General features: G+C 43.8%; 1 long non-coding RNA gene across 1 annotated transcript; it reads right to left on the bottom strand.

Annotated features, from left to right (window-relative positions):
* Positions 1-1,266: 1,266 nt before the first annotated feature.
* Positions 1,267-27,886, bottom strand: LOC132251219 (uncharacterized). Its single transcript, XR_009463134.1, has 3 exons — positions 27,725-27,886; positions 26,287-26,403; positions 1,267-1,682 (listed from the first exon to the last, which is right to left on the bottom strand). It is a non-coding gene; the product is annotated as an uncharacterized LOC132251219 (long non-coding RNA).

Here is a 27,886-nt window from a genome sequence, read left to right as displayed (position 1 = left end):
ATGTATCCTGTACAGATGGGATGAATTACACTTAATCAAATCAAGGGCTATTGTTTTTACAAAAAGAATGGGTGTTTATAAGGAACATTTTAAAATCTACATGCCAGAGGAGCAAAAGGTAGTAAGCCTATTACATAAGAGTCTGGGAAATATCAAGAGATGCCACCCGGAAGCTTTTCAATAGAAAGTTAGAATTTTTAATTTTTAATAAAAAAGGCAGGTAACAAGATCAGTTGTATTTTATTCAGTTTCAAAAAAATGAAACTCAACTAGAAATAACATTATAGTACTGATGGGAAAATGATCTAAACCTAAACCTTCTAAAAAGCTTCTAATTTACTTCTGGACATGTTAGCCTAAATAACTACTTTTAGGAAGTACACTACTGCTAGTTAGAATTAATTTTACTAGCTTCCTGCCTGTGTCATAGATAAGTGACTTACTGTCTGTCATTCGTCAAATAAGATTAGGGAAAAACAACAAACAAACCAACTCTAAACACTAACCTTTTCTTGAAGCTCAACACACTAATTATTGGTGTGTATATTATTCCAATTGCAAAAACTATTTTTAAAACCCACTGCATATTAGCTCTACCTTGTATTTTTAATTAGCAAACTACTGTATTTGCTCACGTCAATGGATTTTTGATACAATACTTTATTTTAACCATTTGTATTCTAACTTGAAATTGTGGAGGAGGGGAAAGGCTTGTGCATGTTTTCCCTTTTAAAAATTAAGAAAGTCAACCTCCAAAACTACTTTTATTTATAAAAGGAACAAGGAAGGAGAGGAGGGAGAAAAGTGAACCATTTTCTTAGTACAGGGAAGTACTAGTGCACTTTCAAAATAAGGGATTTTTGAAAATCTGGTAATGAAATAGAACCACAGATTGAGACAAGTGACTGAGAGTGTGAACTTTTAATAGGCCACATGACTTAAAGCTGACATGGTTGGATGTTTAACAAAGCATGTAAAAATACCAAGGAGGTAATTAAAGAAAGGTTTAGGTACTCAGGCAAAGATTCCTCCTATATAACAATAGGTACTAAAACAAGAGGATTTGGGAATGCTTTTTTAAATGAAGGGTAACTTGGTCATGGAGTTTTTAAGACACTGTTTGGGGAATGCAAAACACCCCCTGCCTCCTTCTACCCAGACTGGAAATTCAGCTGTTGTATAATCTTTGATTTCCTGGAATAATCTTTGGATGATTGAACCTCAATTAAATCTTAGCAGCCAAAGAAAAAAGAATTTTCAGTCAGATCATTTTAAACCAATTTTTTGTTTTATTTCACTCAAAAATGTAAACATCTTTGAGTCAACAGGCTAGATGCAGAACAGCACTTAAACATGCGCCTAATTCATATTTAACTCCATTTCTTGCTTTAAATAGCTGTTTTAGTTCTTTCCTCATTTGGGACTGATACAGCTTGATCAGAGAGCAAAAACAGGCTATAGTTTCACCCTTTTTGGCCATCTGATACCCTTGGAAAAGTGTAAAGCAGTGGGCCCAGTTCTCTCATCCTGCACCTTGTGGAAACACTCACACTTTTGCAGAACAAAATGCACCCATCCTGCTTCTGTGGCAATTCACATCCTCTCTGCTCAGACTTAGGTGTCTTTGACTACCTAAAATCAGCAAGTCACGCCTTATAGACACACACCTGAGATTTCCAAACCTAAAAAATAAAGGAAAAAAATGTTTATATTATTTTGAGGAGGAAATTTCAGGCATCTTTTATATAGCAGAAATAACATCCATCCTATTGTTTCCCCTTTTATGAGTCATGTTTAAGAAAAAAAGTACATAGAGTGCAAAACAAAAATTAAAAGAAATCACAGGCTTGTACATCTAAATGTCAGTGTTCTGAAAGATACTGGAACAAAGGAAGCGGATAAAATGGCAAAAAGTGAATGAAAGCATAGTTTAGGACAGCACAGTCCAAATGGATTCAGTAGAAGACAAATGTATTGAAGCCACTTTTCATATGCAGTGAGCAGAAGAATGGCAAACACTGGGAGCAAGCTTAGGTTTTTCAGTCATCATTGGGTTGGAGTACTTTCTGGAGGACAGAATGTTAAGAGGCTTTTCAGCAAACACAACACAACACAGCAAAGGCAGTTGATAGGCACGAGTTAGAATTGGCCTGTCATGGGATAGTCGCGGTGGGGGGAAGGGGGAGGAAGTCACCGTCACAAGCTTAAGAAAGGATAGGAAATAAAAGTAAGACTGAATTTCTTCTGACTACATATGAGGCAAGTGCTTCTTGAAATGAAAGAAGTTTTGAAGGCAAATTTCTTCATTATTTTACTGAGATCACCAGCCACTTTTATAATATTTGTAGGGAAGAATGTCTTCCCCAGAGTCTTTCCTATGCTCCCCCCATCACCCCTCCACTTTTTTTTTTTAATGTGGCACATCTCCAAGACAGAACAAGGTGGGATACTACTGATCTCTCTGGGCTGAATAAAACAGGAGAATAATGTTCATATTAATATTTATAACCATTAAAAAAGGAAGAGAAACTATATAGAAAACAATAATTATTTCCGAATTGTTACTTATACTGTGTTTGTGCGGGGCTGAAAGTAGTGGTCACCTTTTCTCTATTAGTTCTAGTGATTGCCATAATAAACAGCGTGATCAAAATATATCATGTAACTGTATACATTTTATTTGGACATCTTCCAGTTTGCAATCCCAGACTTCTTTTAAATTCTGCAACTGTAAGGGCTAAACTAAAAAATAAACCCACCCTTCAGGCTAGTACAGTATGCCAAGGGGTTGTTCTATAGTAGTAACGCCAAGGAAGATCTATGCTTGACTCAGCCGGGGAAACTGAATACGCTGATCTGCAATTTCCCTCCAGAGCATACATTCTGAGCTGCTGACAATCCGTACCCTTCTCTGGCATTTGTGTTGCCAGATCCCTCCAGCAGTTTTTAGTCATGAGCTAAAACGTCCTCTACCCTGAAGTAGACCAATGCATTCGGTGACTGCATTATTTCAAACAGTCAGTGTGCTAAAGGTAGCATCTTTTATTAAACCAACTAAACAGTTGCACATTTTTTTTTCTTTATTTGCAACTGTCTAGGTTTGCAACTTTTTTTTGCAACTGTCTAGTTGGTCTAATAAAGATATCGCCTCTAGCACACTGACTGCTTGTTTTCTTAGATCAGGGGCGGGCAATTATTTTGGGCAGAGGGCCACTTACTGAGTTTTAGCAAGCCATCGAGGGCCACATGACAGGCAGTGAGGGGCAGATAAATATCACTTTTCTACATTTTTAGGGGCCCTGTGGGCTGGATAGAATGGCTTGGCGGGCCACATACAGCCCGCAGGCTGAATTTTGCCCACCCCTATCTTAGACCAATGCAGCTACAACCTTTATCCCTGCATGATTTCAAATGCATTTGTGCTAGATGGATAATCACTGGCAAATCCTCAGTCAGTACAAACTGTCCTAGATCCACAGTGGACATTGACTTTAATAGATCTAAGATTTATGACAGTTGAGGATGTATCCCTCCTTGATATTTTCTCACCCTACTCCACACTGGTAGAATAACTACCTAGGAAAATATATGCACTCAGTATGCTAGATGCTTAGTCAAGCTTATGTATCTTGTTTTCAGTCATGTTCTACTACTATCTGAACATCATTTAACCTTTACTATGTTAGGAAACCAGATGCCTCTAAAATGTCTTTTCTTGGGTAAAAGTTTTTATTTTTTAAAATGCAATTAATTCACTGCTTCTTTACCCTTTATTTGTTTCCATTATCATTTCTGATTGACTTTTGCTTCTGCTCGTCATTATAACTTAAGTCCAGAATATTTTTATATGCAACTGCATATATTTCTTTTGCTCCTTTAGATATTCGTCTGCCTTGCACTCATAGTATTCATTTATGCGCCAGCCAAGGTGTTATATTTGGCTTCATTATTATCAAGTTAGTCCATTTAGAATTCAATCAGGTATCTCTCCCCCAAGTATTTCCCATTCTTCTTTGAAAGAGATTCACCTTACATCAGAAGAGAATTTCAATCAGCCTCCCTGAGGCCATTTTGTATGCTCCCAAATCAGCTTTCCTAGAGTCAAGATTGTTTTAGTTACTTCCCCTAATACATTTCAAGTGTAATTACACTATGATCAATAAGTCTTAGATGTTCCACAACCTCAGATGTGTTTTTTATAGCTGGCTCACTTCCTGGATTAGTCCAAAGCAGTTTCTGACTGAGGAAGAGTGTTCAAAGGAATGGTATAAAAAGCAATCCTGAATTATTCCCCCAGAAGGCCCTTATTGAATGTTATTTCACACTGCAAGGATGCAGTTTGCTTTTGTGAAGAGGGTCTATATAAGGCCCCATGCACAGTCTAGGGTTACTAGACCCGCTCACTCCCTGCCAGCCCCTGCTCACTCCCAAAACACAGCTCCACTCCCAACCTGCAGCCCCCTGCCGCCATCCCTGCTGGTGCCCCACACTCCCAACCCACAGACCCCTGCCCCCCCAGCCCTGCCAGTGCCCCTCACTCCCAACCCATAGACCCCTGACCCCAGCCGTGTGGCCCAAGCAGTGCCTGCGTATGCACACACGTATGCATACACACAGCGTCTTGTTACCAGGGCATGCATGGGGAGCACATGACCCCCAACAGCCAGTCACCTTATCTGCTGCTCCCAGCCCCAAGCAGCCAGCCCGAGAGAGCAAAGGACATGCAAAAAACCCAGACATTTGCTCTTATTTTAAAAACCCACCTCAATGCAGCACATGGGGCCAAAAAAGAGGACATGTCTGGGAAAACCTGGACGTATGATAACCCTATTTAAACTCATATATGTTAATCTGAAACTAGAGACCCTGCTTCTCTAGTATCTGCTTCCTTGGTGCTGTATCCCTTCAGAGACACAGAGAGGGTTATGTGCCCCTTCTCTACACAACATTGTCCCTTATCATGCTGAACTATGCAGGTTCAACTCACACAACACAGGATACAAAAGCATCCTTACCTGGCAGCATCAAACAGTGGCCCCAATCTCCTCTCTTCCAATAAGGCTAGGGATAGACATTAAAAAAACCTGAGCCTAAATTGATTCAATCTTTGCAGGTTAGTCTAACCCTGCTAAGCTGAACTGGTTTGTAACTGGACAAACATTCTCTTTGAACTGAGGAAATTCAGGCACACACCTGCAGTGGCTCAGGCTAGAAGCTGGGGGGCACTAGAGCAACCCTCCCTTCCCTTGCACAGTGCTCAGCTGAGGGGCGGGAGGGGAGGGGGGGCATGACCAGGCCCCAGCATGACCTCTGATTAGGAAGGTCCACCTGCACAGTCCCAGGTTTTCCCCAACTGTATGCTCAAGGGGTGTGGTGGGGAGTATTTACAGACCCATGCTAGCGATCTGTGGGAAGGGTGTGTGTGCAGTGCATGCATCTGTCATTGATATGGAGGTTTTCAATCTCCCTCCCTGCTTCTTTATACTGTCTGCAGCAAACTGACAGGCAAGCAAGTCAGCAAGGGACTGATAACAGTGTTTATCACCTGATCAGCAAAACAATAGCCTCTCTTCATCAGTTCAAACTCTTAAATAGTTTAACAGCTGACCTGTTGATTAGCTCCAAAGAGCCCCTGTTTTGTGTACCTGTCCAAGTAAAATTGGAGATACACACACACAGGAACCTCTCCGCATTAGCTAGCATACCACTTGCTTAGGGTCTGTGCTATGGAAGATGGGAGGGAGGGGGATTTCCTGCTTAAGCAGCAAGCAGCAAGGGAGAGGTAGGGCAGAGGGAAGCCAGGCAGACCCTGCTGTGCCTGCAGTCTCTGCCAGAGCTCTGGCCAGGGAGCAGAGGAGAGGGGCCAGCCCTGCTGTGGAGCAGAGATCCCCGCCCAGCCCAGAGAGCATGCCAGGATGCTGCAGGTGTCTGGTTTATCTTAAACCAGCAAGGGGTTTGGGACAGACATTTCATAAACCAGTCTGAGCCAAATCGGTTGAGTCTGATACTACATTCAACCAGGTTTATCTCAAACCAGTTTCAGACATTTTCAAACTGAAAATCTCTTCTGTTACAGGTTTAAACCAGTTTCTGATCACTTAAACCAGTTTATGTCTAATGCCTGTCCCTAGCCTAAGAGGTTAGAGTACTGTGGAGGGCCTCTAACCAGCCTGTATTTCACCCCTGTGCTCAAGCACAGTATAAGTAGAGCAAAGAATCAATTTCACATTCTCTGCTCTAGGTGGATTTCTCTCTATTTGAGCAGTTGAAGTAATCTGTGAACAAGACTGGTATGCTGGCCTCTGCTTATGCTGTGTTTGCTTTTAAAAGCATTTTCTAATCTAAATTTTAATAACTAAAGACTGAGGCCTGGGGCCTAGCAAGGTGACTGGTGTAGTTCTGTCATTTGTCATCAACTACTTTATACATAGAGAATTCACTGGGACCTTTTGTCAAGATCCATGAGATCTCCTTTGGGAAAGAGAGTCTTGTGAGATTTTTTTTTGTCTACTCTAACTCAATTTGCATCTAAATTTCAGCACCTGATAACTAGAAAAAACATGAAGAGATCCTGATGATGAAGTCTTTAAAATTAATCCTTGGCTTGCTTCATATTATAGTTTGAACGTGTCTCCTGTTAGTTCCCCATCATAGTAGTAGTAGCAGCATATGTATTTTGTACCCATATATTTTGACTAACCATCTATCACCCCAATCCTGTGCAGGTTTATGCATGTGCTTAATGGATCTCAGTGGGGCTTCTCACATGCTGTGAACTGAAACCCAAGTTTTAGCATAGTCAAAGCTTTCACATAACATAGTCCTAGCATCTGTAAAGATAAACATTTGGTTTCATTTTTTCGCTTCTCACCATTTTCTAATGTTTCTTTCTGAGCAAAATATTTAAATCTTGAACATTATGGGCTTTTTGGTTAACTAGAAACCCCCCAACCAGCAAGAAATATAGCTGCTTTGATTGAAATCATCAACACTCTCCCATTATCTTAGGAATTCTTGGGTCAAATTAAAGTCAATAGAAGTTTGGCCAGTGACTTTGTAGGGCTATGATTACACATCTTTTTGCCTGCTATTTACTTGTTCTGCTTATTAAATAATTTCTTCTATTGCTGTCAAGGGACATATACACCAATGACCTCTATGTAAATACAGCAAGTTGCACCTGAGAAAAACCTAACACTACCATTCCTGTCTCTCTTCAGTCAGAGAATCTTTAAAATACCAGATGACTATAGCATTGCCTGCTCTAACAGGATTATACCTGGATCTAACACTTAGGAACATATGGAGGGGACTCTTAAAGTACAGACAGTCAAAAAGCCTGAGGCTGAATTAATTCAGTCTTTGCAGGTTAGTCTAAACTGCAGAGATTAAACTAAAAAGCAACTGGACATACATTTACCTTTGATTCAGGAAATGCAGCCACATGTCTGCAGTGGCTCAGGCCAGAAGCTGGGGGGATGCTAGAACATGACTTTCTGGCACATAGCCAACATCAGATGTGTTTTCTACCTCTTTCTGCTGCCCCCGAGGTCTTTGGGATTTGCAGTCCAGAATCACAGCAGCAGGGCTCTCCAGGGTTACTCATCACTTCCTCTTCCTGCTTCCAGGTGCCTCTAGGATTTGTAGTCCAAAGTGGGAGCCAGCAGTAAGTTTGAGCAGGGTAGGGAATGTCTACTTGGGGGAAGGTGGGTTTAACCCCTCTCCCTGGCCCCAGACCCCCGCCAGGGTTTGCCGGGCAGCGGAGGGGCAGGGGAGGGGGTAGTCCCTGCCTCCCCCACAACCCTTCTCTGCTGGAGCAGACAGCATAGCCCAGCCCACTTCTGTTACAGCTCTTCCTTTCTGTTACAGGTTTCAACCAGTTTCTGAGCATTTCAACTGGTTTATGTGTAACCTCTGTCCCTAACCTTAAGGCCATCAAATCCAGTCCCCTGCATTCTCCAGCAGTGGTTAACCAAAACAATCCACAAAATACTACTTTGAGCGTTCATCCCCCATTACAGGGAATAATACCCAAGACAACAAGGACCTATGTTGCTATGTCTTGAGTAAACCAGACAGCAAAATACGTGTGTATGTGTGTGTGTGGTTTCTATTCTGTTCCATTTTCCATTGTTTCTTGGCTCCTAACTCTAGTTATTCCAAATATAGTAGGATACTGAACTGACGACAGAGGCAAAATTTTTGTCTACAGGTTAAAGAGGTGACAAACCTGTCCAGGATCCTCAGCATCTCTCTAAAAATACAATTTCCTTCCACTGCTAAACTACAAAGTATTTTTAAACCCTGCCAAAAAAGTGTCTCCTCTTCTCTGCAGTTGCTGGAAATATAGAAAATGAACTTTGAAGAAACTCAGTGTCAACTAAAAAAAATATTTTTTTAATTCTTGATCTGAAAAATTGACAACTTGAGTAAATACTTCCAGTTTGATATAATCTCCTAATAATCTGTTTTAGGCCAGATGGCTTCCTAGAAAATGTTTGCCAGACTTTGTCGTCCATATAAGGCTACTTCATAGTCAATATAAAGTGAGGCCAAGAAAATGAAATGAAATCCAAGTTTTATATTAGGATTATAAGTCTACCTCCTAATTATACCCATGGGAGAATGGGCAAAAGTAAAAAACAAGAACAACAAAAAACCAAAAACTGTAGCAGAAGTTCTCTCATTTCTTTGTCAAGATTTTGAATTTTCAAATATTTTTCACCAGCCCTATTGCTTGTCACTTAAAAAAAAAGAAAAGAAAATTATGTTTAGAACACCAGGAAATACACTGCTTTTTATAAAACCCTATTGATTGGGTTATTAAAGAGAAATGAGCCTCAGATAAGATCAGCCTCAAGCCTAGTCAATACATAATTTCTTGTTGCTGTTTAAATGCTTTATATTGAAATTGCATCCTGTGATCTCAAAAAAGATCTCTGTTCTCACATGCTGCTAAATGTATGAACTAAAGTCCTTGTGTTTTTATATCTCACTCAAAATGCATGGTCTGGAATGTCTTTGGTTCAAGAAGGACAGAATGTATTTAATAATAGTAGTCTACTGATGCAGGAAACTATTCATGCAGCACATTTACAATTTTAAAAAGCCAGAAAAAATGGAAGAGCCACCTAAAACTCTAGCATGACCTTTTTTGTGTCCTGTATACTTATAGTATATGTTTAATATTAATGGGATATTTTAAATTTATACTGGCCCCAGAGAGTCAGAAAACACTATGTAGGTGTAATATAATCAGCGCACACTTCTACATGCAGTCCTTGGGTAATATTACCAAAGTCTTAAAATGACTTGGGAAATACATTTTTAAATAAGACCCCCTTAATATTAAAATAAAAGAAAGTGAATGCAATATTTTAAACACTACTGCAATAGAAATAATTGTGAGCTGTAGCCACTGCTATAAAGCTATTGTGCCATCACCAAAGGTACAGGACAGAGACAATCCTTGCTCCAATCTAACACAAAAATGCTGCAGATTTATTTTCTTTTTTGGAAGCTATATTACTTACTGCTTAATGCCAAGGCATTTATCCAGACTGTACAATATTTTCTAGCTGATTCTGTGGTTCTCAAGCATTGATTCTGGAACACAGACCCCCCAAATTCCCCTTGCTTTGCTTGGGAAAGAAGGAAGAACAATGCTGTGAAGGACTTGCTGTCACTTAACTGGAACGATAATTGCAAGGAGGGGGGCATGAGAGCGGAGCAGCCCTTTCAGGCTAGGCACAGGTAGCCATGATCTGGCTGGAAAGTTGGAAAAGGTCCTGGATCTGAAAGCTGTAGCAGGACAAAGGAAAGGGCTGGACTGGGAACAGTAGCAACAGCTGCTGAATCCAAGCAACCTGGGCCAGGCACATGCTAAAGTTGGCTCCTTTGTCCCTAGCAACAGTGCTCAGCAATCTGGGTGGTGCAGAATGAACGGGCACCAGACTGAGTTTGGATCAGGGAAGGGAGCCAAGCTTAGAGATGAAAGGTTGGAAGGGGCAGCACCAGGGCATGTGATATGAGGAGGAAATTCACCCAGACTCCAGCTGGAGGCTCATTTGCAAGGCAGCAGCAGTGGTCTGTCACAGCAGAAAAGCTATTGGCAGGGCAGAGTTTACTGAGGATCCTGAAGAACTGCAAATTGATTAGTGGAATGACTTTTCATGTGAGGGTTCAGAAATAACTGTGCACCTGAAGGGGGCAGGAAGGTCAGTAATATCGTTCTATGGAATGGAGAAAACGGAAAGTGCATTTCATATACCAGTTTCAGTCCCTTATTGACAATAGCCACTGTAGAGTCCAAAGTCAAATGTATTGCTGCAGCATTACATGAGATTTCTAGACATCCAAGCACAGAAACTGGCCATCCTATCATCACAAAGCAACCCTCTCCAGCCCCCGTTTCCCCTCCCCCCATCACTCTTCCCATCTTTGGATATGCAAGGAAAGAGCACTGGAAAACAGACAGAAAATCAAATGCAGCCAGGTGAAGCATGTGGAGTTTAGTTAAACAAATATCCAGGTTTTCTACTGCAACTACAGTTTGATTACTTTCCTGAAGGAACAGACAGCCCTTTGAATTCACAGTGGTGTCTTTTAGGAAATTAATGTTTAGGGCCTTAACAGGACCAACATTTTTTACACTACAGGCATACACCACACACAGAGGTCTTTCATTTCATTAATAATACATAAATCACAAATCATAAATAATACAAATCACTGGGAAGATGAAAAAACAGTCCTGTTAATTGACTTCTGAGATGCTAATCTGTGTCTCATTAGCTTTAAACATAGCCTGGCAACACTGTTTGTACCTTGCAGAAATAACCTACTTTAGAGGAAACACGGCATTGTAAATGCAAGAATGTATCCCTCCATTATTCTCTTTATATATACAGAATTGCCAACTCTCATGATTTTTGGCATTGTTCTTAAAGTCTACACCTCGGGAATGTGAAAAACATAGCTCTTTCTTTTATATGTATATAAAACAAAGAGCTAAGTTTTTCCTATATATATATATATATATATATATAGGAAAAACTTAGCTAAGTGAATTCCTTTATATATATATCTATCTATCTCTATCTCTATATCTATATATCTATAGATATAGAGATAGATATATATATCTATCTATCTCTATATCTATAGATATATAGATATAGAGATATATATATATATATATATATATATATATATATATATAAAGGAATTCACTTAGGAATTATATGTGTGTGTGTGTGTGTGTGTGGTTTTCAGGAACCAATAAGAGTTCTCCAAGAGCATTACAGACAGGAAGTGGCAGTGGCAGTGGCGGTGATGATGGCGGTGCAGTGGAGTGCCGCCATGACAGCAGGAACAGAGGGGACAGAGTTGGGGGGGGGGCGAGGTCCGTGCTGCTGACCTTGCACCCCCCCTGGCCATGCTCCCTAGAGGCAGTGGAGCTCATCCATGACAGTGGGGATGGAGGGGACAGAGTGTGGAGAAATATATACTTCTTTTATATATATATATATATATATATAAAAGAAAGATTTATGTTTTTCACATTCCTGAAGCACAGAATTTAAGAACAACACCAAAAATCATGAGAGTTGGCAATACTGTAAATATACACAGCCCTTTATTTGTTCTTAGCAGAAATTTAGTGTAACGCAGAATATCAAAGGAAGAGACAACCACAGATAAACATTCAGGTTAGGGACAGAAGTTACACATAAACTGGTCTCAGTGATCAGAAACTGGTTTAATGCTGTAACAGAACAGAAGTTCAGTGCACATAAACCAGTTTCAAAACGGCCAAAACTGGTTTGAGATAAACCTGCTTGAATGTAGTATCAGACTTAACTGACCTGGGTCAAACTGGTTTATGGAACTTCTGCCCCAGACCCACTCCTGGTTTAAGTTAAATCAGAGTCCTCCAGCATCCCAGGATGCTCTGCAGCCCTAGGCTGGGCTGAGCCGTCTGTTCCTGTGGAAGAGGGCTAGCCCCGCCACTCTGCTCCCTAGCCGGAGGAGGGGCAGGGGTGCGGCCAGATGCCAGTTCCACTAAGGCAAAGAGGGAAGGGAAGAGGTTTACGCCTCCTCCCTTTCCTGTCCCACCAGCACGGACCCCAGCAGGGTCTGCCAGGCAGGGGCGCAGCAGCCCATCAGGCATTTCATGCTGCTTGTGTGGCAGGGGGCATGGCCAGTCCCAGCAGCAGCATGAAGAGAATGGAGAGGGGGATTTAATTTCCGCCTTGTCCCCTGTCCCACCGACAGGACCTGAGCTGGGGTCTGCCTGGCTAAGGCAGATCAGCCTGTGTCACAGTTCCCCCTCCTCACTGCTGCAGGGGCAGGCGTGTGGCCAGGTGCCAGCCCAGCATGGCCCCCTGCGGTGAAGGGGGTGGGGAGGGGGTCTGGGGTCTGCACTGGTGGGACAGGGCAGGGAGGGGGGAATTAAATCTCCTCTGTCCCTCATTCCCTTGAGGCTACTGCTAGCACTGGCCACATTTCCCGCCGCTCTAGCAGTGAGGGGAGGGAAATGCCTGACAAGGCCTGCTCTGTGCTGGCTGGGCAGACCCTGGCTGGAGTCCAGGGGGAAAGGAGAGAGAGGGGGGAATAAACCCCCTCCCTGACCCCTTCTCCTCAGGGGGTCATGCTGGGCTGGCATCTGGCCAGGCTTCCACCCCAGTGAGGGAGGTTGGACCCTGACGTGGGCGGCTCCACCCCAGTCAGGCAGACCCCGTCTTGGGTCCTGTTGGTGGGACAGGGGACAGAAGGGGGAATTGAACCCCTGTCTCTGCTCATTTCACACTGCTGCTGGGGCTGGCCAGGCCCCCCACCACTGGAGTGGTGAGGATGGGGGTGGGAAATGCCTGGCAGGGGCTGCTTCCCCCTTCTGTCTCCAGGCACACCCCAGCTGAGGTCCCTGCAGGCCAGGGTGGGGGGTTTAAACCAGCCATACTCAGCCTGCCAGGGCCTGGCTATGCCCCCTGTCAGCACAGCTTCCCTGTAGTGGAGGGCTCGTTCTAGCGCCCCCCGGCTTCTAGCCTAAGCCACTGCAGGCACGAGCCTGCATTTCCCGAATCAAAAGTGAATATCTATTCACTTGCAAGTCAGTTCAGTCTATGTGGTTTAGACTAACCTGCACAGATTGAATCAGTTCAGGCTTGGACTTTCTGAATGCCTTACTTAGCCTCACAGTTAAAGGGCCAAGATGGAAGGAGGAAAGGGCAGCTGGAACAAAGCACACAGGTGAAATGGAGGTTTCAGCTACAGGCCCTTTCCAAAAAAAAAAAAAAAAGTATAAGATAGTGTGGCAGATCAAAGTAGCTGGCTGCATAACAAGCCAACTACTTCAGAGCAGAGGCCAAAATGAAAGGGAGAGGGAGAGAGTGTACATGCACACACACAAAACTACACTTGTTACAGAACAGCCTGTGGGAAGAAGGATTCACATCTCTGATCCCCATCGCACATTCTCCATCACAATTATGCTTAAAAGGTTCTCAGTCTCACTGAAAAAATCACTGATACAGTCCCTTAACTGGAATAGGCTGATACTTTCACACCAGAGTGAACTTATCCCCTGCCAGCCAGCTGGGGCTTTCTTTTCTTTCTACTCTTCTTCCCTGCCGGTAAATCAACTGTACTGCTTTGGGGATGAGGAATGGGAGGAAAATCTCCCTTCTATCACCACAGAGCTATTAATCAAGATCTGCTGCCTTTGGATTTGGACCCCCTTGCAACTAAATCCCCAGTTAACCTACTGTTATTCCCTTGAGAAAGACAGTCAGTGTCAATAACTGATCAGAGCCTAGGAGTGTGTAGAGAAAGGACATCCATCAGCAGTTGCAATGCATGACATGGTATAGTATACTGTTAGCAAGGTTGCAAAGCATCCCTAAATGACAGCAGCTGGGTAGGCTGCTTATAGGTGAGAAAAAGCCCTGTGTGCCATAGGTTGCTTATCAAGGTAATTGTCTGTGCTTAATTTTCCTCTAGAGATTTGTAGGCATGAATACCACCTCCACACCAGCTGCTCAGCAGCATATCTGATGCTGTAATGTGAGCTTGCTTGCTACTTTCTGATCAGTGAAAGGGACAGTGTCAAGGACTTTTCTCCCTGCATATGCCAAGTTACGTGTAATGCCCTCTCAGTTTGAAAATAATAATTCTTTCCCAGTCAGGAAACAATATTCTCCCCACTTCAGCCATCAGCATGGTTTTTCCTTTCTGTCACGCTGAACAGATAATAAAACAAGGGTTTTTAGGGGAGATGGTTTTAAGTGTAGTGGCTGATCTTGAAATATGGTTCCAAACTGAGGGGATGGAGGAAATGACAGGTGTGTTGAGTAGTCATTTCACAGGATCATTGCCTCTCCCTGCCCACCCACACAAAAACTCCTTGCAGGCAAGTCATGGTTTCATGTACTTTGAGTCCTGTTGTCTACAAATATCACCTGCAGAGATAAGCCTCCTGCACAAGGTTCAGCTGCAGAGCTATTGTTCCTCCACAAAGTTCAGTGTTTTGATGAAGGCTTTTATACAAACCATATTCTGATCCCCAATTTCTACAAAATGGGTACTTCAGCAGATCTTTATGCATAAGAAATGGAGTGCAAGGGTGTTCACCGGAGACTTCAGAAGACCTGGCTTCAATTTCTTATTCTTCCCAGGCTTCCCTGTGTGAACCATTTAGTCCCAGGTCCCCAAAGGTATTTTAGTCTTTTTGCCTTAGTTTCTTCACCTGTCAGCTAAAGATAATAGACCTTCCCTTCCTCATACTGATGTAGACATAATGAACAAAGGAAAATATTGCCATAGGTACTAAACACCTCAATGGAGATGACATATGCAGTCACGCTATGCAGGATATCTATCCTTACTCCTAATTTACAGTAATTACACTGAATATAACCTCTCTGTTGGTTCTGTAGTCCCTTTAGCTAAGAACAGGGGAAGGTGCTGTGGTTGCTTGCACGCTACATTTCCTTTCTCTGTGGTTTGGTGACTCATCTCTCTCATTTCCTTACTGCTCTTTTTACTGACAATACACACATCCACGTTTTAAGATGTTCCTCATTTAGAACAAAGAAATGCTTTTTTGATAAGTGATATAAAAACCACTCGCTATCCATTATAAGCACTTAGCTTCCAGCTTCACTTCACAATTGAAGACTAGAGGGGTGGATTTTGGGGGAGTGCAGTCATGCAGTTGCACCCACCACACCCCCTCTTGATTCCTGGGCTACCCAGACTTTAAAATCAACTGCCTGGGGGAGGGTGAAGATGTAGCAGCAGATGTAGGAGTCAATTGACTTGATGGCTTATTATAATCTACCCCTGATAGCATCTCTTTTATTCCATAGGTGTTAAGTCCTCTCTCCTTTTTAATGGTCTTGATGTTCCACAATTTAAACTATCCTTTCCTTCTGCAACTTTGCTATCTGTTAGCCATTCCTGGTAATGCCTCTTTTCTATTTCACAGCCCTGCAGACTATTTTTAACTCTGTCTAAAAACTTTCTCTCAGCCGTAGTAACATCAACTCAGTCATTTCTACACGTGACAGTAAAGTAGTGGAGGCGCTGTCACGGTACTCAAGATAACTAGATTTTGTTTTATGAATTTGAGTACAAGATGTATATTGCCAAAAATGACTACAGAACAAATGAAACAATATATTTTGATTATTTTGGCCTAGTTTCTTGTGTTTTTTAAGCTTAATCTATTGTCTAGAAACGTAGTGAACATTCCAGTCAAGCTCTATGCTTTTGCTTTGATCTCAGACTGAATAGTCAAGTGCTAGGTCCCTAGCACAGGGGTTGTCAACCGGAGGTATGTGTACCCCTGGGAGTACTTGGACTGGTCCTAGCGGGTACATGTGGGAGGGTGGGGATACAGCGCCGCTACCTCCCAGGAGCAGGGCCGGGGTAGGGTGAGGGCAGTGGCGCCCTCTGCGGTGCAGGGAAACTTGTACACAGTGGCCACCGCAGCCACACACTAGCTCGGTGAACTTCCCTGTCCCATAGAGGGGCGCTGCTGCCCTCACCCCACCCTGGCCCTGCTTCTGGGAGGCAACCTGCCAGCGGGCCATCCCTGCCTCCGTGCTCAGCGTCCGGCCACTGGGAGTACTTAGACTAAAAAAGGTTGAAAACCCCTGCCCTAGCATATCAGTAAAGATCCTAGTATCTCTCTAACTGGAGAAAAGAATACCTGTCATGTTATATGTCATGATGTCCTACACCATTTGCACCCCCCTTTTTAAAATCCTAGATTTGTCCATAGAAGACTATGCATCTTGAATTGGCAAAATAAAGAACAGAGTACAAAAAGCCTTTCTCTTGTTCCCCAATATTGGGAAACAGGACCATAACCCCTATAATAACCTATCAGAATTGAATTGAAGAGTGTCTACACACTTCCTCAGTCTGACGCTAGGGCGTTCGTGCCCAAAAGCTTGCTAAGAAGAATGTTGCCAACTATTTGAGTTGGTCTAATAAAAGATATTGGATGTACCCAAAGAAACTTGTCTGCCTATGTCCTTAGACCAGCATGGCTACAGTCTACACCCCTGTACACACATACATATACACACCCCAATAATGTCACTTGGAGTGAATGAGTGGGCATGGACTTAGAGGGGGCACAAGAATGCTATTGGGCAGGAAGTGTTGGTGCAAGCAACACCCAGGGGTTGAGAGAGGAGCCACCATTATTTTCACTGCCAAATTTATGCTTGATGGCAAAATTCAGCAGCATCTACAGTTGAGGTGTGCATGGGTCTCTCACTCAGCACCTGCTCCCTTAACTTCCTAGCTGCTGGCTGCACTGAAACCTCCCCCAGTCTGCATCAGCAGCATCTGCCTTGGCAGCAGGGAGGGACTGCCTTGAGCCCCATTGCTTCCAGCCCCAAACTCTGCATCAGCTCTTCGTGGATCCTCCCCCTGCAGCAGGTTTGGCCCAGGGTATAAGCCTTATCGGTTGTGTCTCTAAGATGCACACACACAAGCCCCTTGCCAATACTGTATTTCTTACAGAGGGCCCAAACACTTGCTGCAAATACTTCTATCTTCAACAGTTACCATAAAGTAGGCCAATTCACTTCAGTGATAATACTCCCATAATTAAGTACTTCATTGGAGAAAGGCATCTTCTTGAGGTTAAGTGTTTGCAGGATCAAGTCTTTTTATTGGAAAATAAGAAGTACAGTTACCATATTTTCTTGAATACAACATCACCCTGAATGAGATACCTTGCTTTTGAAAGGCAGAATGAACGCAGGGGCAGGCAGGGGGGATCTTGCTTTGAAACTACAGGTAGGTTGCAGTAACTAAGTAGCAGCCTTCATGGAGGTGTGGGGTTGTTCACAGCCCCATATAGCACTACAGTGTTACTTTAGCTTTTCTTGGCAAAGAGAAAAACTGTTATTACTGTATTTCTTCATGTATAATAGATACCCCAATATCCTGCAGCTGCACTGTTGCAAAATTGTGCTGTTGTATATCAGAAAAATATGGTATCTCCCAGCGTTGTTTGATTTTGCTTTTCTCAGTGCATTGTTTCTACCAATTTTACTTGGTATTGTTTGGATACCCCTTTCCCCCCACCAAGAAAATCTTTGCTGTCGCCAGCTTCATCCATCTCATCCAAGGAATGTTAAATCAAAACCTGATTTTCTGATAGGTTCTTACAGTGGATAGGTTCTTATTTAACGCACACATATACACACACACACACACACACAAAGCATACACACATATATATGCGTGTGTGTGTGTGTGTGTGTGTGTGTGTGTGTGAGAGAGAGAGAGAGAGAGTGTTCCTTGTATGCAGTTCTTTATTTTGCAAATTCAATAAACATGCTGAAGGCACAAGTTAATAAGATTTGCTAGTAGTGCAGGTCTGGGCAGGCCTTCCCAAATAAATATAGTATGCTAGCACACTTAAAACTGATTACAAGACAAAAACCAGAAAGATAAGCATTATTAACAAGATGTATTTTCCTAGAGGAAAGTGTGGAGGACCCATCTCTCATCTCATAATACAAGTTTCTTATTGATTGTTACGATTTTACTTTAGGTATTTAGTAAGCCTGAAATATATTCCAGGGTGCTCCTTAAATGCTTACATATTTAACCACACACTGGCTTAGCTAGAGCCTTCAGGCTTCCTGTCCTACACTGCAGGCACATTAATAACCTCTCTGGCTAACTACTACAACAAGAGTATATGCTTTTATCAAACACCCAGTCTTGGAAGTACAATGAAGGTCTCAGATACGAATCCAACTCTCTCACCCAAGAGCCACGAGTGTATAGAAAGGGGTCGGGCTTGACTAATAAAAGCAGCAGATCCAGTCCTGATACCATCTATCCAAAACAATGGACCATTGTTTTCAAGTCAGAATGTAGACAAACAAGGAGGGAGTATTCCATACTATGAAACAACCCTGCCTGGCTAAATCTGGCTAAGAGTTTAGTTTGGCCAGAGCTTAGTTAAAAATAAATAAATACATAAAATATAGCTGTGGGTTAACTGTGAAGGACAGAGGAAATCCCTTTAGGAAATGCAATGCACCCTGTATTGTCCAAAGCGGTCAGGCAGGGTAGTGCTGCTCTCACTAATGTCAGTAGGTAACTCCTGTTGATTGTATTGGGAGCAGACTTGAATTGCTTATCAGTGATTGTATCCGACAGTAAGAACCTCTAGTTGTCTCTTTCTTCATGAGATGAAGAAACACTAAACTAATTACATCACGATAAAACTTGATTACGTTTGCATGTCAAGAAAATTTGTCTCAGCCGTTCGGTTTTCTACCACTGGGTTATACCGATGCAACAAGTGTGCTCCCCACAGAAGCATGACCCACATTGTTTGATAGTTGCGGCAATTACTGGACCATGGATTGATTCTCCAGATAACACTCCCCACTGCACAATGTAGTTTCCTCAGCCCAATATGATTCAAAACAGCTGTGCTACTTGTTTTCTAAGAGTGCCTTTTGAGAAGTTAGCAGGGCATTTTTAGTTTTCATCAGCAAACTCTTCACTTCCCTGAACTCTAAGGAGCTTCTGTATTCTTGCATGTCAGTTGGTTGTCTGCAATGAGCAAGAGGTCTGTTTGCAATCAGACTGGGGGGCCCATTACTTTATGCTGTACTAAAAGTATGGGTCACTACCTGCAGCTGAGACAATAACTTTGGGAATATTTGGGATTGCCTCAACTGCTAAGCTTTGCCAAAAACTAAGCATGTGCAAACTGCACACATCATCTAGGCTGCATGGCAAAAGTTTAGACAAGACAAGCTACCTCAAACAACTGAGTGTGTTATGCATGTATCCTTAGGGTTACCATATTTCCAGTTCCAAAAAAAAGAACACCTCACTCCTAGCCCAACCAATGTCTCTCACTCCCAATTTGCAGCCCTCTGTCCCTGCTGCTGCCCCTCACTCCTGACTCGCAGATCCCTGGTGCTGCCGGTGTCCCGCACTCCTGGCCCACAGCTTCCTGCCTTCTCTCACTCTCCATCCCCTCACTCCCAACCCGCAGCCCCCCCGCTCCCCTCAGCCCTACCAGAGGGGGGCTCCAGCTGCCCTGTCCTGACAGCAGCTGCAGTGGCTCTGGCTTCTGTGGGTGGTGACAGAGTGAGTCTGGCCCTGGTGGGGGCTGGAGGGAGGAGGAGGAGATGCCTGTAGCACCCTACACCCCAGACTGGGGCTCCTGCACCACACCAGGTAACCTAGCCATGCAATCCCGCTCCCCGCTCCAAGGCCACGTCTCCTGGCCACACCACCCCTGCAAGCATGGGCACCGGCCCCTGGTGCCATGAGTTCAGCTGTGTAGATCCCTGCTGCCCCTGAACGGCTCCCCTGTCCCCTTCCCCAGATGGAGGGACAGGTGCCTCCCCCTGCCCCTGTGCCCTGCCACAGCCTTTGAGCCTTGACACCGTTCCCCACTGCCAGCAGGCACCCCCCCCAACCCAAACAGTACCCCAGCCCTGGCCCTCTAACCCACACCCCCCATAGACTTACCTGCTTGCAGCTGCCAGGGCTGCTCTCACCCCCCCTGCCTAGCTGCATGCCGGCCACATGTGTGTGTGTGCATGTGCACAGAGACACATGGTGCCCCTGCTTCCAGTCACCCTTCCCTGTATCCACCAGCAGAGTGGAGCAAAAGCTCAGACATTTGTTCAGATTTCAAAAAACCACCCAGATGGAAATCGGAGGATCCAAAAAGAGGACATGTCCGGGAAAACCCGGATGTATGGTAACCCTGTGTATCCTACCCTAGTCCCCTGAGCTCAAGTCTCTCCACTGAGGATGCCCTGCTGAACATCTTGACTTCAATCCTAGAGGCTGACAGTGAGTGCTTTCCTGATTAAAAGAATAGATGCAAGAAGGTATTAGCTCTTTAAAAACGTAGTACACATTTAAGTCACACAAAGCTACTTCTTTCCTGAACCTCATTCTCTCATTTAGATATCAATCACAAGGGGTGAAATCTCCCCCGCTATTATAGTAAATGGAAGATGTCCATTCCCTCACAAGTCCAGGATATCGCCCACGGTGACCTAGTAACATTATTCCAGAAACCTACTCTGAGCTAAACCTCACTGAAATACTGTTGTTTCCATCACAACCGGTTTTATACACTTTACTTCTTACCAAGAAGCATCTGCCACTAAGCAGGGAAGGGAAAGCACGAGACATTCATTTCCAATGTTTTTTTGCAAGGATGAACAAACTCCATTTACTTCATAAAGCTTTTCCCTGAATGTGATATAAGAAACTATTCTTCCAAAATTTACAGTGGGACTAGGAGTAGAAGAGTGGAGATACTGTCCAGTGCTTTATGACAACTTAAATGCAACAAGGCTTTTCCCTCCATAGGCAGCAGAAGCAGAGCACACAAATTCCCTACCTACAAGAGTAGATATTGGGAAGGGGGGAAGGGGGCAGGGGAGAGGCAATTGTCTACTTTTCTGGAGGTTCTTCTGATGACTTGCAAGTGGGACTGAAGACACCTCAAAACAGGATATCCTGGCCCACTACCTTCAAGGAATATATGCAAATTACTCACTGCAGGATTGTTATCAAAATCCTAGCTGTGTATACATGTGTGCACTTGCCTCGTGCTACCATGTAATGTGAACCTGCTGCTACCTGGGTCCCCTTTGCAACCTAAGGATTTCTTTTAATCCCAGAGGAGGACTAAGCACTGTAAGCAGTTACTAACTAAATACACAGTCACCCTTGAAATCACCAAACTAAGCTAGCACATACTGGAAATGTCAATGGTCCTTGCAAGATTACACTAGTTGCTGCTAAGTGGACAATGTGAGGGTCAGCAGGGAATAGGGGATACTCTGTTAAGCAGGATGTCCCTTGGGGTTACTAGAAACAACGGCCATAAACTGAAGGAGAGCAGATTTAGACTGGACATCAGGAAAAAATTCTTTACTGTGAGGGCTGCCAAAATATGGAATGGACTTCCAAGGGGGGTGGTGCTTTCCCCTACCTTGGAGGTGTTTAAAAGGAGGTTAGAGAAGCACCTGGCTGGGGTTACTTGACCCTACCGCTCCTTCCTGCCCAGAGCAGGGGGGCAGACTCAATGATCTAATAGGTCCCTTCCAGCCCTAATATCTATGAAATCTATGAAATGCAAGGTCTTCTATTAGGCTGCCATATTATATAAAATACCAGCAGTACCTCAAAGAGCTGATTTAGGTGCTTCCAAATAGCATTTTTCATTTGTGATATATGAACTCCACAAACTTCACGACCACCAGAAATGAAACCATTAGCCAGTAAAAGGGGTCTTTACTCATGTACTTTTCAATGTATAAATTAAAGGTGGCCCTGAAACAAAACCCCACATCCCATCAGCCTCAAAATTTTGGAAAGTTTCTATCAAGTGTCCAAAACTTACATACTTAAAAGTGACAGCCTTGTCCAAGCACTGTTTGAACAAATGTTAGTGTAATAACCCTTGCAAGAACACTGCTGAGATGAAGTTGAACCAGTACTGTCAACTGGGATCACAATTCACCGCATGACAGGAGGATTACAGAAAAGACTGGAAATTCAACTTCCTAAATCGAGGGAAAGAATGGGAACTGGTATTTTATTGTAGATTCATTTATAGAGGTGCAGAGCCAAAATTTTAGTAGAAAAGACCTTTTGCCTCTTAGAGAGATGTAAAAGTTAACCTCTTTTGTGTCGAGTAAATAAAGAATATTTGTGAATGTTTAATGCTGCTTTGTTTTCTTATATGCCATAGAAAAATATTTATCAGTCTAGACATCTCTTAACTTGAAGAGGGGGAAAAGGCGCTCTCTGCAGGCCTCCCAAATTATAACACTCAGCTGACTCACTTTAAACTTGCAGTGTTTCTTCATGCATGTATTTAGGTGGCACCTATTGGGGTGAATAAGCTACGTGAAGAACCAAGATTCAGGATCCTGGATCCTGTCAAGAATCAAGCAATCCAACAAAGTACTTATGCATTTGCTTAATTTTGAACAGATTTTTATGATGCAATTTAAGCATGGGCTTACTAGCATTGCTAGATCCAGGCAGGACTACTCTGCACATTTTGGGCATTTATATATGTGCTCCGGGAGGATGCAGGGGGGAGCACTTTTATTAGTGAGCTGTGCTAATTAAAAGTGCCGAAGTACCACGTGTATCAGTGACCCTGCACCGAAAAATGGCGGCATGGCACTTTGAACTAAAGCTCATTAAATGAGTTTTAATTTAAAGCCCCCCATTGCCATTTTTCAGTGGGGGGGCAGGGAGGCGGGGGTGCATTGATACACATGATGGCAGAGGTTGCTGGAGCTCATTAATTTCTGCGCTCCAGCAGACTCGATTAATCTGCTGGATTTATAGCACGTTGGAGCAGCCCCGCTGCACGTCTACAGGAGCCCTTTATAATGGATTCCCAAATACAGGGGTGGACGCAGGATTTCCCAAAGGGAGATGCAGCGGCAGCAACCCAAACTGTAGGGGTAACTGCATTCCCCTCTCCCAGCCTCTTCCCCTGCAGCAGCATGGGCTGACCTTGCTGCAGGAACCTCTAGCCTCTAAAGCATATGAAAGTCCCCACCACACCTTCCTCTTCTTGCTCAGAGGCAATCCCCTTCTCCTTCTCTTCCCCAGCCCCTTCTCCCCCCCTCCCCCCACCAGACTCCCCTACCTCCTGCTGCTGTTTTCTCCACTCTTTGGGGGCAAGGAGGCTCCAGAACCAGCTAGACTGGGCTCAGCTGGGGAAGGGACAGCAGCAACAGAGCGGTGGAGGAGTAGTTCCCCCTACCCTGTCCAGTCCTCAAGCAGGTGCATGGCAGGACAACCTCCATCCATCCTAGCTGCCATTGTCTGTACCCCCCAACTGAGCCCCAGCTTGAGCAGGAAAGGGAAGGGAGAGGGGATTTTCACCTGTTTTAGGAACCTTAAAAAGTCCCTGGAGGCTCCAGTGGTGCAGTACATGCCACTGCATCCCCTCTAGAGCTGCCCTTGCACAAGTATATACACTAAAAAAAATAAACCCCAAACCAAAAAAAACAACCCTGCTGTGTGATATTATATCAAATCTCACTGTTGTAACAAATAGGTTGACCAGAGTCCAAGCAATTCAGATGTTATGGGTTCAAACTCTATAGCTGGATTGGATTTTTCAACTCTGCCCTATCTCAGTATTTTGTAACCATGCCACAAAACTTTTCCTTGAAGTTTGTACTTGAAAAAATGTATGTTTGGTGCACCTTTCTCTTGAAAAACATACATTTGATTAGTAGTCCTATTCTCTGCTCTCTCCAGATTCAAGCCCTGAGCAATATGCCACTCCTCATATAATTTATAACAATAATAGTACAGATAGCATTTCTGTTCAAGTGTCAGGTGCAGTATAAGAAACTAAATAGGTAGGCAGAGGCCACCTAAGGAGCTCACAGTACTTTGCACACTATAAGATACAGTCTTTGAAAGGAAAGTTAGATTTCCTACCTAACTGCTTTTGCTTTAATGTCCCTTTGAAATAGAAAGTTTTAGAGTATTGTATCTAAACAAGATCTCTCAAATGTCATGCAAAAATAATGGACATATTTTAAGGTGCTAGGTCTGGAGTCCACAGAAAGGCAGCTACTGGAGTGGTGATCAGCAGAATGATTCGGGCATTTTTTACTGTTTGATTCTGCCTAGTCCTTTGCTTTCGCTCCAAAAGAAAAGTTAAAATCTTTGTAAATGCATTAGCATAAAAAACATTGTGATTAGATTTTCCAAGCAGCTAATACATCTGGCTCATTGTATTTGGAGTAAAAAAAACATGGAAAATATCAGAGCCACCCAGTAACGCTTTGTAGCCACTGGAGGTCACTACCAATCCATTTCAGATAACGCACAGATTTTTTTTCTGAGAGAGAAACAAAAATCCTTTCTAATTTGAAGAAGGTGAAATATTGTTTTGCTTAATAATGTTGTTTACAAGACATCGTTAGCTCTTTTCCTGAAGTCACTGTAGCACGCCTGTCACCTTGTCCTTCATTATTTCTGTACAGACAAATTAACACACAGTATTTCATCACGTTGTCATGCAAGCAGCTTCCTCTCCTGGGGAACAGAAGGTCTCAGGAGCATGTGCACAGCTTCTATGGGAATATACCTCCAGGGAGCACAGGGAAAATTGTAGGGAACCTGTAAGCCAACATAGAGGGCAGAGTCCATTTTTCTTGGAGGCTCTCGCATCCGACAAAAATCTTAGGATCTTTATATTTGCAGGGATCCTTGGAGATTGGCCGCGTGTGGCAACTTAAAACCACTGTTTCCTTTCCATGGTTAGGGTTGGAGGCATCTGCCTCCCTGTCCCTCCTGCTTTCTATGCAGAAGACAGTCAATCTATTCAAGAATTGGGGGGACCATGGCAGTGACCCCCACCCCTATATTTTATATAACATGGTGGCACTCTCCTGGCTTAACTAAAAATACAAACCCCATTGCACTCACATAGATTATTGCACAAATAGACCCATTGCACAAATTATTTGCATTCCAGTAAAACCTAGTGGACCCGCACTAAATCAGGCCCTGCCAAACATATTAGAGACAAACATATGTGCTGTAAAAGACTTGGCACTTAATTAGGCAAAACAGATAACCACTGGGAGGAAGGAAGGATTCTTATCCCCATTATACAGACAGGAACTGGGGCGGAAAGAGGTAACATAACTTAAGACAAAGTGACAAATGGAGTTTAGGGCAGTGCCTTGCCCTTTACCACAAGACCACATCTTTGCCTCATTGGAAGCTGTATATTTTATTATATTTTGGCAAAGTTCATGGGGATTTAAAATAATTTTCTTACCACTCCCCCAGTGGGTTCAATGGACTGCTGTATATCATGCAAGTGGTGTTACTGCACCATCCATTGGTAAAAATTGCCTATTATACCATCCTATTTTCAGTTGGTTTAACTTTACTAACTTTGAATAATTCAGGCTGGCATTTTCCACCCCAGGTGGCTGCCTAGGGCTACCTTTCTGGGAAAATTTCAGACCAAAGAGTTCAGCCAGTTCACAAATGCTCAGTAGCAACTTGATGGAGTCAACAGCTGGGATCTTCAGAGATGTTATTATCAATGAACATGCTCAGGCTCCAAGCATGAAATCAGACTGTGCATGTGACATCCCCACAGAAAAGCTGAGCAACTACCACCCAGAGCCATGAGGGCTCAGAAGGACTCTTTATAACTTCTGTTTCTAGCTGTTCTGGGCACCCAGAGTTGTGAGCAGGGAGCAGGTCTCTTGTGTTATTGCAGTGACACCTGCCCTATTAGCACCCAGGCAGCATGAGGGAGGAAGTGATTGGATTTGAATGCAAAGGCAACATGAGTCAGGGAAGTGACTAGATTGGAAAGAGGAGAGAGGTAAGGTTGGGGCTTTGGGGAAGGGAGAGAAAGTGGGACTCGGATTCAAGCAAGGGGATTACCACTAGCGAGGGACTCAGGATTGGTGGGGCAAGGAAAACAGGAGAGTCATGAGAGAAGAAACAGGGCAAGGTTATGTTTCTATTAGAACTGGGAAGAAAAAAACTGTGCGCGCTTGGGCAGTGCAACTGGGATAGGAGACAATTGACTGGGGGGACAAGAACATAGGGATGGGACATGGATCTGTGGACAAAACATGGGAATTGTAGAGGAAACTGCAACAGGCTGGGTAAAGTCTGGGAGAAGGGAGAGGGAAAGACTGTGCAGTATTGTTATCTAGAGTTGGTCCACAGAGAACTACCACTTACTATTGCTAACAGTTACAGTTGGCTCATGAGGCAGAGGTCCAGGCGGCCAGTTTACAGGTTCCAACCTTGCAGGTGATGACCCATGATAACACGCCATGCATTAAAAGAAAAAGTGACCTGTGGAAGAAAAAAACACCACAATACAACCAATCTTAACATCATCATATAAACCAATCATAATACAACCAATCTTAACATCATCATATAAATTATATGCATAAGGGGGCTCAACAGGGAACCTTAATTCTGATAGTTTATAACCTCTGACTTCTTGATTTTTGCAACCGTCAAGCTTTTTATTCTAGTTCTTGGAGTGATTTCCTAAATAGGAGGTCATCCTCTATGTGAACCCACTCTAGATAACAAGATGCACAGCTGTGGGTGACCGTCACCAATCTTTGTTGGCAGCAAAAGAACTGGGGGATTCAGGGATTGGAGGTCCCACTCCAGGCTCTGGAGGAAAGGCAGGTGACCATCACTCTCTTCTGTGCTCCCCCAGTCCTGAAGCTGGTCCCAGCTTTATTCCTGGTATGAAGTGGGTTAGTCTGAAGAACAGATCACAAGGTCTTGGCCCAAAAAAGATGGGGAAAAAAGTGTCCTGCCTGCTGCTGCTATCCAATATCTTAAACAAACCCTGTAGATCCAACTGCCAGGGCTGCTAACCTCCAGGCTCTGAGGCAGCCTGCCAGACAGGTGAACTGGCAACAAGACAAGCAGGTTTCCTTGGGGAAACCACCCGGCATCTGTCAAAAGATTCAATGACATTGACACAGTCTTAGAGAACGTTATAACTTAGTCCAAATCAAATGGGCTTCCTGATGCGCACTGCCTGACAAATAAGGTCTATCAGGACATCTCAGACCTACTCTGGTAAAGAGCTGCAGGTCCTCAGCGCAGCACGATCAACAGCCTTTTTTGCTTCCGGCTGTCACAGTTTCAAGGGTGTCAAGCCTAGTGTGTGGAGCTAGGAGTGGGCACCAGCAGAGTTGAAGGGCTGAACTGTGGGCTGGGAGCAACCCTAGCTCCGAACCGAGGAGCAGGGGCCGAAGCCCAGTCTGAAACCAAGTGATGGGACTAACCAGGGATTAGAGGTCAGGAAGCAAACCAATGTCAAACCTAAATCCAAGTGCTGAGCCAGAGGGTTAACCAGGAATGAAGGAGTCAGAAGCATTATCGGGAGAAAAGGTACGTGAGAACTAGAGACCAGTACCATGCAGCAAGGCTTAGGGGCCGAAGGAGTTCCCCAAGAGCAGACCTGAAACCAATCAGCGGGAAGGGGCTAGGGCTCAACTGATGCTGGTTAGACTCAGTTACTGTGGCTGCAGGGCAGAAGCTTCACTTAGTCTTGCTCCTGCAGCCTAGGGCTCAGCTGGCCCTGGCTAGTTCATCCAGTTAGGATGATCCAGTTAATTAGGCTGCAGGCAGGTACCTCACTTACCTAGTCCTGACACCAGCCTCTAAAGAGATGCAATTGTAATTGTTGAGCAGGGTATGGAGGAAAGCAGGACCATATGTAAGAGTGAAGAGAAAGAATGAACTACGGTGGGTGGTTGAGATGTTGGGCCAAACCTGTTCAGAAAAATAAAAAAGCAAGTAAAAA

The sequence above is a fragment of the Alligator mississippiensis genome, chromosome 6 (genome assembly GCF_030867095.1).
Source record: "Alligator mississippiensis isolate rAllMis1 chromosome 6, rAllMis1, whole genome shotgun sequence".
NCBI lineage: Eukaryota > Metazoa > Chordata > Crocodylia > Alligatoridae > Alligator > Alligator mississippiensis.
Note: the sequence above shows the minus strand (reverse complement) of the source record. Positions and strands in the feature narration are given on the sequence as shown.